This window comes from Papio anubis, chromosome 12 (assembly GCF_008728515.1).
Source record: "Papio anubis isolate 15944 chromosome 12, Panubis1.0, whole genome shotgun sequence".
In the NCBI taxonomy this organism is placed as follows: domain Eukaryota; kingdom Metazoa; phylum Chordata; class Mammalia; order Primates; family Cercopithecidae; genus Papio; species Papio anubis.
The window spans coordinates 41169060-41182528 of record NC_044987.1 but is presented as its reverse complement, the minus strand read 5'-3'; the positions used below and the strand labels follow the sequence as shown (position 1 = coordinate 41182528).

Sequence of the window (13469 nt, the reverse complement as noted above, 5' to 3'; positions counted from 1 at the left end):
TATATTTTTCCTCTTGTAGTTAATGAATAATCTGTGAGGAGAAATTTTCAGGCTGTGTAAATATACTCATTCCCAACAAACTTTCACTCAATGGTTTTAACATTCCTGGATGATTCTTTTCTAAACAAAATATTACTATGATGGGTGCAAAATCGTGATTTTCTAACTGTGTTATTCCTTCTACATTTACTAGTTGATGTTCTATTATAAAGAAAAGCTCTCCTGTCATTCTTATTATTTGTTTTTTTCTTTGTTTAGTATCAAGGGCACTGGTGGATTCTTAGGTTTTTTTCCCACAGTGTTATAATCCAGCACTGTCATGATTCTTTGGGGTTTTTTTTTTTTTTTTTAGATGGAGTCTCGCTCTGTCGCCCAGGCTGGAGTGCAGTGGCACGATCTTGGCTCACTGCCAGCTCCACCTCCCAGGTTCGTGCAATTCTCCTGCCTCAGCCTCCTGAGTTGCTGGGACTAGAGGCACGTGCCACCACACCCAGCTAATTTTTGTATTTTTGGTACAGACCAGATTTCACTGTGTTGGCCAGGCTGGTCTCAAACTCCTGACCTCAGGTGATCTGCCTGCCTCGGCCTCTCAAAGTGTTGGGATTACAGGCCTGAGCTCCCGCGCCCAGCCCTCTTTATTCTTTTTGTTTGTTTGTTTTGTTTTTTGATCACTGATTTGGCTAGAGGTCTCTTTGAGATTCTTCCTCGTTGTAACATCCTTGGACCTTTTTATTTTTCAAATAATTTCTTTATTTTCTACTACAACAAAATATTCTAGTCTTATCTTGTACTTATGTTGTATTTTAGAATCAGCTATTTTTAAAGGGGAATTATCTTTAGACATAAAGATCTAGGTTCTAGGAGTGCTCGTTGTAACTAGGGTAGCATTACTTCTAGGCCCTTTTAGCAGAGAGAACTAGGAAAGATACATACATTTTTATTATTTTTTTATTTCTTAGAAAATCATGCTTTTATGCTGACATCTCTAAATTTACCCCATTCCATAAATTATATCACCTCTCTCTCATAGTAGGAAACCTGGCTACCAGAAACATTAGTATATTTACTAATTTACTCAATTCTAAAATGCATACCAAATAATTTCAGAATTGCTACACCCATATCACTAACAAAACAACATTTGTTTGAACTTCTTTTTGTTTTTAGACTGAGGGTGCTTATCTAAGTATTGTGTTCAAAGTGACTTGGATTCAGCCGGGCGCGGTGGCTCACACCTGTAATCCCAGCACTTTGGGAGGCCAAGGCAGGCGGATCACGAGGTCAGGAGATGGAGACCACCCTGGGTAACATGGTGAAACCCCGTCTCTACTAAAAATACAAAGAAAAAATTAGCCAGGCGAGGTGGCGGGCGCCTGTAATCCCAGCGACTTGGGAAGCTGAGGCAGGAGAAGGGCGTGAACCCGGGAGGTGGAGCTTGCAGTGAGCCGAGATAGCACCACTGCACTCCAGCCTGGGCGACAGAACAAGACTCCATCTCAAAACAAAAAACAAACAAAAAAAAACCACCAAAGTGGCTTAGATTCATTCTATTTTTTTCCCTTTCATGTAGCTCTGTCATCTATTTGATATACTCTTAATTTTGTATTTTTTAGTAATTCTAGGCTTCTTTCCTCAGACTTGATTTAATGTTTTAAATATGAAAACACTAGCATGCTTCCAACAGTCAAAACTATATATATACACACACACGTGTATATATATGGTATACTCAGAGAACTGTGTCACTCTTTTTCCTGTTCTTTCTACCCCATCCTAGGTAAACAATTCTATCAGTTTCTGGTTTATCTTTCCTAAGTTTTTTGTTTGTTTGTTTGTTTACAACAACAAAAAAATGGATATACACGTATATATTCTTTATTTCCTTTTCTTTGTTACCAAATAGTCAGCATAACAGATTTTTTATTTTATTTTATTTTATTTTTGCCTATGGAATTTGATCCAGGAAGGCTCTGTAACAAGTATAATTTGAGGGCTGGGCACAGTGGCTGACGCCTGTAATCTCAGCCCTTCAGGAGGCCAAGGCTGAAGGATTGCTTGAGGCTAGGAGTTCAAGGCCAGCCTGGGCAATATATTGAGATCTCATCTTTATAAAAAGAAAAAAAAAAAAAAGTATAATTCGAAGCTTCTACCTATTTCTAAGGGTGGGAAGCCAAGAAAAACAACTTAATGCAATTTTTTGAGAATGGAAAACATGGTCTAGGCCAGTGGTTCTCAAAGTGTGATCATCGAACCAGCTTCATCACAGTACCTGGGAACTTGTTAGAAATGCAAATTTTCTGTCACATCCCAGACTTATTGAATCAGAAACTCTGGGTCCCAGCAACCTGACATTTAATAAGACTTTTAGATAATTCTGATATGTGCTAAAGTTTGAGAATCACTGGTCTCGGCTAGTGTAGGAAGGAGGAAGTAGAGATAATAATACCTACCTTTCATTGAGTGCTTACTTTGTATAGGACAGATGTAAGCATCTTATTTATTTGCATTTATAATATAATCCTCACAAGGGCCCCAGCCATTAGGGACTATGACCATTCCAAGTTTATAGATGGGGAAACTGGTACCGAGAGGATGAGCAACTTCTTAAAACCACACAGCTAGTAAGCAATGAAGGCCAGATTTGAACCAAGGCAGGCTGGTTTCAAAATCCATGAACTTAACCACTGCTGTATGCTAATTCTACCTTAGCATCTGATTAAAAAAGGAGCCAAATTTCCCTTCATAATAGAATTACAGGTTAGCTACCTGGGGGGTTGGGGGGCAGTGGGGACAGTAAATGAGTGTCTCTGGACTGAGAAAGTTGACAGAAGTGTTTGGCTAGAAGGAAATAAAACAAGTCCCAGGAAGTGATGGCTTTGTGAGAAAGCTGGGAATGTTACCAGCAAGACAGTCGCTGTGGTGGAGACAGCTGAGGGCCTTTGGTCAGTGCCTTCTGCCATTTGATTTCGTTGTTTCCTATCTTTTTTTTTTTAAACGTAGCACCTCATCATCATCCCCTAACCTTCAGTTAGAGTTTGTTACACACAACAGCAATGTGTTATGGTGCTTTGAGACTTGCAGGTAGAGGGGTGGGGTCCTGGTGTGTGGACAGCAGTGCGGATAAAGCTCAGTAGCTGTAAGAAGCCAGGTAGCGAGCAGGGATAAAGAAATCACTGGGAAAAGGAACTTAGATCCAAGTCTTCCTGGAGGGTATTTAGTGAAGCCATGAGACTCGCCAAAGGTATGATGAGACAGATATCATGCAGATTTCATTTCCCAGGCCTGAGCACTGGTACACAGAGGCAAAGGCAGACAGCGAGAGGAAAACAGGGTGCGGAGGTCCCCATATTTCTCATCTGGACTGTACTGGGCACAACTCACTAGGTCGGTAAAAGATTTACAGCCCTTGCTCATTTTGGTCTCTGGGGAAGCTCTTACAGATCTAATGGTGTGATTTGGTCCAGCAGAGAGAGGCCCTGAGGTTTAGCTTTTCTGAGTCCCTTCAGTTCACAAGTTGAATAGGTGTGGAGTAGAAAGTCAGTACCTCTGCTACTGGCTCAGCCATTGCAGAGTAAGGTGACTCTCACAGTAGAGGTTAGGAGTACATTGTCAAGCCAACAGACTGGAGAGCAAATGTGGCAGAGGCCTAGGTTTTGCAGCCAGCAGATGCAGGCAGTGGGGGCAAGCAAGCCAAGGGTTAATCCCAGGATCTGACAGAGCCAAGAGAGGGTCTCAGTGACACTAGCACAGACTTTACCAGCACATAGGAGGACAAGAGGCACTTCTCTGGAGACCAGAAGACAGAGAGGACATATTAGAGGACCCCAACTCTTCCCCTGTGCCTCATGTCCTGGAAATGATACTCTTCCTTGCAACCCCCTACTTTCCCCCTATAAACTGAGATGCTAGTTTTGGAACCAAAACAGAAGGAGGGGAGGTTTTGCTGGGGATTCTGAGCATTGCCTGACTGAGGATTGTATAAAATATTGGATTGAATGGAGTCTAATGACATTGGACACTAGTTAATTTTCCCACTAGCAGTTGAGGGTTCGTGAGGACAAGAGGATAACAACAATATTAAACATTTTCTTTTTTCCTGTGTCCTTAACGAGAGTTTAGTGTTGCCACATACACGCTGTGTTAGTCCACTCTCGCACTGCTATAAAGAACTATCTGAGACTGGGGAATTTATGAAGAAAAGAGATTTAATTGACTCATAGTTCCACAGGCTGTACAGGAGGCATGGCTGGGGAGGCCTCAGGATACTTACAATTATGGCAGAAAGCACCTTCTTCACATGGTGGCAGAAGAGAAAGAGAGTGAAGGGGGAAGTGCTACACACTTTCAAACAACCAGATATCTTGAGAATTCACTCACTATCATGAGAATTCACTCACTATCATGGGGACATCTGCCTCCACGATTCAATCACCTCCCACCAAGTCCCTCCCCCAACATTGGGAATTACAACTGGACATGAGATTTGGGTGGGGACAGAGCCAAACCATATCACACACACATAGTGATTCATATGATTAGTTTTTAAATTCCTCCCTTTCTCACTAGACTGTCAACTCCTAAGGGCAGGGACTGCCATTTTACTCCCTGCTCTAGCCCCAGTGCAGGAAAGCAGGGATATATCTGCCTTAATATCTGTGGTATCTCCAGCACCAAGAACAGTTCCTGGCATATCGTAGGCACTCAATCAATATTTTTGATGTTGAATTTTGCTCCTAACTGCTTTTTTGAATTAATCAGTGAAAGAAATGAGACAATCAAGTGAAAGGAATACTAGTCAGTGGTTTCCCTGGATTAACAAAGAGAGACAGTGAGGATTTCACAACATAAAAGTACATTTCCATGGAATCGTTATTTTATAGATTTTCAGATGTATTGGACATAATAATACTTTGCATGTGTGTAGTGCTTTAGGGTTCACAAAGAGCATTCCGAATATTGTACCATTTGATTCTTCAACAGCCCTGTAAGATAGGTCAGGTATATTAATCTTTATTTTGTAGATCAGCTAACTGAGGTTCAAAGAGATTAATCAACTAACCAAAGGTGTAATGCATAGGAATCAGCAAACCCAGGGTTATAATCTAGATTTTCTTGCCCCCAGGTCATTGAGCCACACAGTAACAGCCGGACAGAAGTTTGGGGTACTGGCCAGGAGACCAGCAAGGAAGGTGTCCTGGGTGCTAGTTCATTACTCCCTTCCAGGATGCTGGTCAGAAATCACCAGCATTTAAAGCTCCCTGGAGGGGAGAGAAGTAGAGTCGCTACAGAGGAGAATATTTCAGCTAAAGCATTTACCTTCCGTGCTGAGGTGAGTGTGCAGGCTTCATGCTTACCCCAGGTGGCTCTTCCAGGGCAATGGGAGGGGTAGGGTAGGGGCTGGATTCCTCCTCTCCAACCCACACACAAGGAAAAGAATGTGACTCAATTCCTCTGTGTCCCCAAAATTGTGCCATGAAAGTGAGGTTTGGTTTCCTTAGCCAGACTGCACTTTTAAGAGAAGACTTCATGCCCTTACTTTGCAGTAGGACTGAGGGCTGCCTGAGTAAGGAGGACTGTGACGAAGTTGAGAGACCTTTCCTTCAAAGAGGAGGCTGCATTGCTAGTGCTTTCGCCAGCCTGAAGCTGAGAAACAAAGCAGGTATCAGTGTCCTGTCCAATCCTGGCACTACCCAGACTGCCCTCAGAGTGGCAGTGTAGCCTTAATTAGCAGATGCTCAGCAACTGGCTGCCTGGAGGACACAGTAGTGACACTGCTTAACTAGAATGCAGCATCCAGCCTGCACCCTTTGCAGATGAACACTGGCATTTCTACCGTATAGCACAATTAGGCCTCCCACCATTCATTATTCATTCATTCATTCAATTTTTGTGTCACTTAACAGCTATGCATTGAAAGCCTACTAAGTGTAGGACCTCTATCAGAGGTGCTGAGGATACCAAGATTTTTTTTTTTTTAAATAATTTACATGATGCTCTAAGACCTCTGGGAGCTCAATGCTTAGTGAGAGAGAGATTTGAAAATAGCAAATACAATGTAACTGGGGTAAGTGCTTAGCATAGCAGTGGTGGGAAGGAAGTGTTGTGTGATGCAGGACAGAATCATTCAGGTCTCAGCTTAACTGTGACTTCTGCAGGCATGCTGTCTTTGTCCCCTAGAGCAGGCTACATAACCCCTTTTTTTCTGGTGTCTCAGATCCCTGTCTTTCTCCTGTTCTAACACCCAGCACTCTGTCTGGTTATTCCTTGCTTAATTGTCTATCTGTCCATTACAGATGTAACAAGCTACTCAAAAACAAGATCCAGTTCTGTATTTTTCTCCCTTATATCCCTAACACCTACTAGAATGTCTGGCTCACAGTAAGTGCTCAATAAATGCTTGTTGAATGAAGGTTAACAGATGTACCATCATTCCATGACATCTCAAGTGTAGGAAACATTGTATGTCTTTATTTTTCTATATCAAATCAAATCTTAATTTGCCAAGATTAGTAACAATTCCAATATTACTTTTTAAAATTTTCTTCCATCTTCTATGGATCATACCAAAATCCCAGTAGGTATGTAGATGAGGACAATGGAATTGAAAGGTCTCTGTCCCTTACATCTGCCTCTTGTGCAGCACGGGCTGAGCTCTAGTCTTTTGCTACCAGTCAGGCTTCTCACGCCAGATAGTTATACCTCTCACAGCAATCGCTCTGCTCCTACCAGCACCACCACCCTCATCTAAGTTGTGTCCTCTTCTTGTGATGCTTGCAAGCGGTGCAAAGTGAGACCCAGTACACACCGAACATCCCACTCTTCCCAGTCCCTGGGAAGTCACCTCCAGGGTGGGGCCACTCCCCACTTTCCCACCAAGCATCATCCTCCTTCCCCTTGGATAACTGTCCAAAGCATCTTGGTGGCTCTCCTTGCTATTATATTGGAAGGAGGAGGTAAAGATACTTTCCAAGGTAATACAATAAATTCACAGCTTTGAAAAGACAATTCATCATTTAATTCTCAACAGCTCTCCCTGTTACTAAATAAATGAATATGTTATTTTGTGGAGGAATCTTTTAAAGGACATTCCATCTGTCTGTTTGAGGTAATGTGACTTCTATACATCAACAAGCATCCATTATTTCTGAGCTAGTAACTTCCTTTGAGTCCCAGAAAAGAATAACTACGTGCTTGTGAGAATTAATGGAGATAATGTCTTTGACTGCACTTTCAGAACTAGAAGTACTACACAAATGTAGAGTATTGTTGTTATCAGCTAATGATTTCTATATTTTACAGAGAGATGACATGATAAATGACCTCCTTGGGGTCCGTTCCAATTCTCCCATGATAGCTTTTTTCCCCCCCTACAAACGGTCCTTCAGCCATCCATTATTCTAGAATGCTTTTAACTCCCTAAAAAATCCATGTGTCGGTGTGGCTTTCTTTTTCTCTCTTTCTTACTGATTCCTAATTCAAACCTGAGACTGAGGTATTCAAGCCCAAACCACTTGTAAGGGGAATAGACTTTACTGGTCCCTTTTAATCCTAAAATTCCTTGACTTCTCAAAGCTCCTACATGTAAATGAGCAAATCCCTTGTCTCTCCTCTTTTCATTCATTCACTCATTTGGATAATATTCATTTAGCACCTATTCTGTGTAAGGCACCATTCTACACATTTCTCATGTTTATAATTGCCTACACATACATGTATTTGACATTTCTACTAACGCCTGAAATTTAGCACACTGTTTGAGCTTGCAGTGCTCCCCCACAACCACCGCTGTTAATTCTTCCCTCCAAGCCCCACGCACCAGCTACTTCATGTTTTTCTCTGCTTTATCTTAGTGTCCTTGGTTGCCTTGCCACTAATGTGCCTCCACTTCTATATCAGGGTTCTTGCCTGTTACACTGTTTATTGTGTTTATACTGTTTATTCAAGGAGAACATTCAGAAACCCTGAGATAAAATAGTGAGAAACAAAGCATTGAGATAAGTGATGGGATTAAAAACCCAGTGAGATACAAAATAAATGTAAAATGTTTATCTCAGAAAGGGGCCTGCTTTGTTTTATTTCTAGCCAAAGAAATACCAGCCTTGACTTATCTAAGCAGAGAGTTAAATCTGGGGCAAATACTCAGGCTTAACATACGCTTCTACATTGTGTGTATAAAGGCACAGTTTCATTCATTTTGAAGAAAGGCGGACCCACCAATATGCTATTTGTACTGTACTCCTCTTGATACCATTCAAATCACTCCTCGCTTGTTTGTCTGGAAACTGACCTGCCCCTTTTGTTGAATGTCTGACTCCCAGTTCACATGGTTTGGTGGGAGAGGTCATTCTATAGAATGTGAGCCTGTTCTCTAGTCACAGCTTTTACGGACAGGAAAGGTATCTGGCCTGGGAACTTTGGAACTACGACTAGGAAGGAAGAGAATGGGTTCCCCTGCTTTCCTATAAAACATGTGAGCAGTGGACAGCCATGCTCTGGTATATGGATTGTGAGAGCAGAAAATGATGCAGATGTAGTCATTGACACATGTTGAGCCCCCAGCATGGGACAAGCACAGTTGGGAGTGCTTGACAAGTGTTACATTTTGACTTCTCAGGGGCATTTCACAGAGGAGGGCCTGAGGCACAGAGAGGTTCAGGAAGCTGCCCAAAGTAAAATAGAAGTTAATGGATTTGGGAAATCTACCCAGGGATTTTGACTCCAGCATCTGTGCATGTAACCACTGTGCCCCATAACCTCTCATCCCCAGATACCAGCTTTCTGGGGTTTGATCCCATCAGTCTCTGGCTAATTTTTCATCATCTGATTATGGCCTCACTTTATTTGGAACTGTCTTTCTTCTTCAAACTTTGGCTTTTTCCATGTGGAGTGTGACTTTGTCTCTCCACAAATATACAGTAACACAATTTCCAGCTACCCAGGGAGAAAAACCTTCCTAGCCCTGTGTGGCCCCCAGGAATGGTGAGGAGCTGCTCCCCTGTGAAAGTGGGACCTAAATAAAACCTTGGTAAATGCAGCAAATGGATACATTTTATTAAGAAAAACTCTTTTTTCATGAAAATGGTGCATAAATCCTAAGTGTATAGTTCAATAGATATCACAAAATGAACATAGTTGTGAAAACAAGTCAAGATACAGAATGTTACCAGCACCTTAGAAGACCCCCCGATGCCCTCTGCCAAACACTCTCCCTCTCTCCCATTGCAAAGTGAACCATTTCAAAACTCTACATTAACTTTGTCTAGTTGTGAACTTTATGTAAATGGAACATCTTATGCATTCTTGCTTATCTGGATTCTTGTGCTGTTAGCTTGTGAGATTCATTCAAGTGGTTCAGTATAGCTGTGTTTTGTCAGCTTTCATGATGTATAGCATTCTGTTGTAGGAATATACCTCAATATATTGATCCATTCTCCAGTTGATGGACATTTAGGTTGTGTCCAATTTGAAGCTATTATGAATGGTGCTACTGTGAATGCTATCCTCCATGTCTTTTGGTGAACAAGCACATAATTTGTGTTGGGTATATACCTGGGAGTATAAAAGGAGAACTTTTAACCTACAGAACAGGGATTTGTGCAGAGATGGTGAATGGGATATACCTGATGGTGAGATCATAGTGAAAACAATTTCTGACCAAGGAGGCTATCTTCAGGCTACTGCTCCAAAGAGAGATTTTTTTTTCTTCCATTTAATTCAGGGAAGCTTATAAAAGCCCTCTTGGAAAAAAACAATCTTTGCAGAAGGTGTTCATGAGCAGAAAGCATTTTCTTTCAGAGCACACTCATACTTGAGGGACACTATACCTGTCATGTGGGTTTCTCTCATAGTGAATAGGAACAGAAATAAAGGAATAGAAGTGAATGTGATGGAATGTGTGTGGTAACCATGCAAAGGTTTGAAATTCCAGCCATCTTAAGCCTGAGAACTCTGCAAATCAGCCTAATTACAGGGAAGCAATTCATCTGCAGTGGAATACTGAGGACTAAGCTAGAGCAGTGCTTTGAGTGGAACAAAGAAGTATAAAATCCAACAGGACGATAGGAGAAATGAAAAATTCCAGACAGGTACCAGCACAGTCAGAATGCTAGACATTCTGGCTAAAGCATTTACCAGGTTTCGCTCATCAGAATGCAACGTCTATGAAGGCAGGGACTTTCTCTCTCCAACCAACACGGTATCCCCAGCATGTAGTCAGGGCTTGGTGTAGAATAGGAGCCTAATATTTATTGAGTGAAACATGAATAGTATGTTGGTTCAGAAGGGATGATTATACCAAAACCATAGCTAATCACTTCCAGTGCATGTCTTTATGATTAAGTATTACTGAGTACTCTATAATTCATTTTGAAGGATAAAATGAATATGCCAATGATTGATACTTGTTATATTAGGTAGGTTACTGACTCAACTAGCAGAAAACTTCTGAATTTGCTTCTTTCTATCAGTCTCTGTGTAATCTTCTAAAGGTTTACGACTTTGAATAGCTGGCTTGTTCTCTTTTCCTTTTGTGGTTCGTAAATAACTGATTGCTCCTGAATAGCACTGTTAGTTTCAACATTTTCTGATTGGAACCACTTCTGCTGATAAGTAAAAACCAGAAGAACTTTCTTCTGCTGACTTAATTCTTAGTCACAGACTCTTGAGTGATTAAAGAAAATACAAGGCCCTGGATAATATAATTTTTACAATGTTGTTTTTCTTCTTTTTGCTTTTTTACTTTCTTTTGGTGAAGGGGCATATATTAGGGAGAATATATGGTTGTTAGGAAGAGACTGGAAATAGTATAATTTTGTAGCCTGTAAAATTTATCAATATCCCTCTGGCGAGATGATCTCTGCCAGACTCTCTATATTTTTTAAAATTATCTCAGTGTTCTAGGTGTTACAGGTCAGAGGAATGTGTTCTTATGACACAGAGACTTCATTCTCCAGTGAGGGGCTACTATCTTTCTACTGAGATTATCACACTGATTGAACATAAATCTGTACTGGTCAGGGATATTGCTGGCCTGGGAACTTTGGATATGAAGTTAATGAAAAGTTAACTTCATATCCAAAATTAAGCTACCTGGATATGATCTCACTGAGAATGAAACCAACATAGAAGAAAGCAAAGATAAGAGAGGGGAGAGCAAGCACACAAGAGGTATTGTGTGTGTAGTACTATTCAGCCATAAAAAAAGGATGACATCCAGTCATTTGAAATAATATAAATGGAACTGGAGATCATTGCGTTTAGTGAAATAAGCCAGACACAGAAAGACAAACATCTCAGGTTCTCACTTACTTGTGGGATCTAAAAATCAAAGCAATTGAACTCATGGACTTGGAGAGTAGGAGGACGGTTACCAGATGTTGGGGAGGATAGTGGCGGGCTGGCAGGGAGGTGGGATAGTTAATGGATACAAAAAAAAATGAATATGACCTACTACTTGATAGCACAAATGGGTGACTATAGTCAATAATAACTTAGTTGTACATTTTAAAATAAAGAGTGTAATTGGATTATTTATAACTCAAAGGATAAATAGTTGAGGTGATGGATACCCCAGTTTCCATAATGTGCTTATTTCACATTGCATGCCTGTATCAAAACATCTCATGTACCCCATAAATACATATACCAACTATGTACCCACAAAAAGCTTAAAAACTAAAAAAAAATAAAAAAATAAAAAGTAGTATTGATTGACATCCTGGATGAAACTACACCTGGATTCAGCTGTGCCTGTTCCTCCTCAACTTACCAGTTTCATGTGCAAAACAGGTTGCTTGTCTGCAAAAGATTCTTCACTGACACAGATATGTTACTTGTTGAAGTGAAGAGTGAAGATTTGCTTTACATTCCATTCTCTTTCCTCCTATGCTGCACTGCAGGAAGGGGCAGAGCTGGAAATGAATTTGATAAAATACACAAGATTAAAATTATTATACAAAAATAACATAGATTTGAGAACCAGAGCAGTGTCCAATGCTTGTGATGAATCTTAGATAAATAATGGCTGCTAGACAGATAAAAAGGCCAATATTCTGAAAGAAAATATCATTTTATTCCTTCTATGTGTACACAGACATGGCTTTGCATCAGAGCCTTTTTTATTTAATGTGGCAAAATCTGTGTCTCTCTAACATATTTGTGTGAAGTTCTCAGCATAGAGACATTACTATGATCAGGTGGTATAAATCAATGATTCTTAACTTGGGTACTGTATACTATGCAGAGAGGGCTTAAAAATATTGCCTGGAGTCTATGAATCAATAGGCATTGTGTCAGGCTAGAAGTAGATCTCAATAAAGCTTTGTGATTGAATGAATGAATATACACTTAAGGCATTATGAATGACATTACAAATGAAATACTTGACACATATGGATGCATTCTTTTATTTTACAAGTAGCTAGATGTGTTGTGATTAATAAAACAATAAAATAAAAATTCACTAAAAACCTTATTGATTTAATAAAAGCTTCTCCCATTTCAATTAATAGACACTCAAGTAATAGCTACTAAAATAATTGCTGGTGTTTGACACTTTTCAGGTTAAAACTGCAACATCAAACTTGAAAAGTTTGGAAACCACCATACAGATTATAAGTTTCTCGAAGTCAGAAACACATCCCCCAGCACTCCTACTATAGTGCTTTGCATGTACTCAAAATTATATAATACACAGAATACAAGGCTGACAATAAATCATATTACAGGAGAACAGTCACTTCCCCCACCATTTTAAATTTATGATTGAAAACATTTTATTATTAAATATAATCAATATCATGTACATTTTTATATATATTTATAAAGTGGACATCATAGAGCCATTTTCAGGATAAAAGATAGAACATTGCCAGTTCCAAAGCCTCTGACCAAATGTGTCTTGCCCTGATCATAAACCTTCCTTTTTCCCAAAGGTAACTGTTACCCTATTCTTTAATGATAATGGTATCATTCCTTTTAAAAAAGTTTAACCATTTATATATGCATCCCTAAACGAGGTAGTTTAATTTTGTCCACTTTTGAACTCTATTTAAATGGAATGTATTATATGCATTCTTTTGTGTCTTGTTTTTTGGCTTAGTATTTTTTGTTTGATTCATTCATGCTGCTGTATATGGCTACAGTTTGTTGTGTTTTATTATATTTGCAATAATATTCCATTGTATTTCTATGCTACAATTTATCCATTCTACCGTAGATGGACATTTCAGTAGTTTTCAGTTTGGACTAACAGTTTTACCAGAAGCATTAAGTTACATTTCATGTAACCACCAGTATGTTTCATTTTTAATTTATCAGCTTATTTTGTGCTTCCATGTGTCCTACCTATGCTCTTTGTTATTCCCATTTGTCTTTTTTTGGATTATTTTTTATCATTCTATTTTTCCTTCTACTAGTGTAGAATATATACCTGCTATTCTTTTCCTTTAGTGGTTCCTTATATTATAATA

General features: G+C 39.8%; 1 protein-coding gene across 2 annotated transcripts in view; it reads right to left on the bottom strand.

Annotated features, from left to right (window-relative positions):
• Positions 1–13469, bottom strand: part of SLC36A4 (solute carrier family 36 member 4) — a 221826-nt gene that overhangs the window by 84205 nt on the left and 124152 nt on the right. For both annotated transcript variants that reach the window (XM_031653033.1, XM_031653034.1), the window contains exon 4: positions 11768–11909. The gene's annotated coding sequence lies outside the window, so the exon portion shown is untranslated. The remainder of the gene's footprint in view (positions 1–11767; positions 11910–13469) is intronic.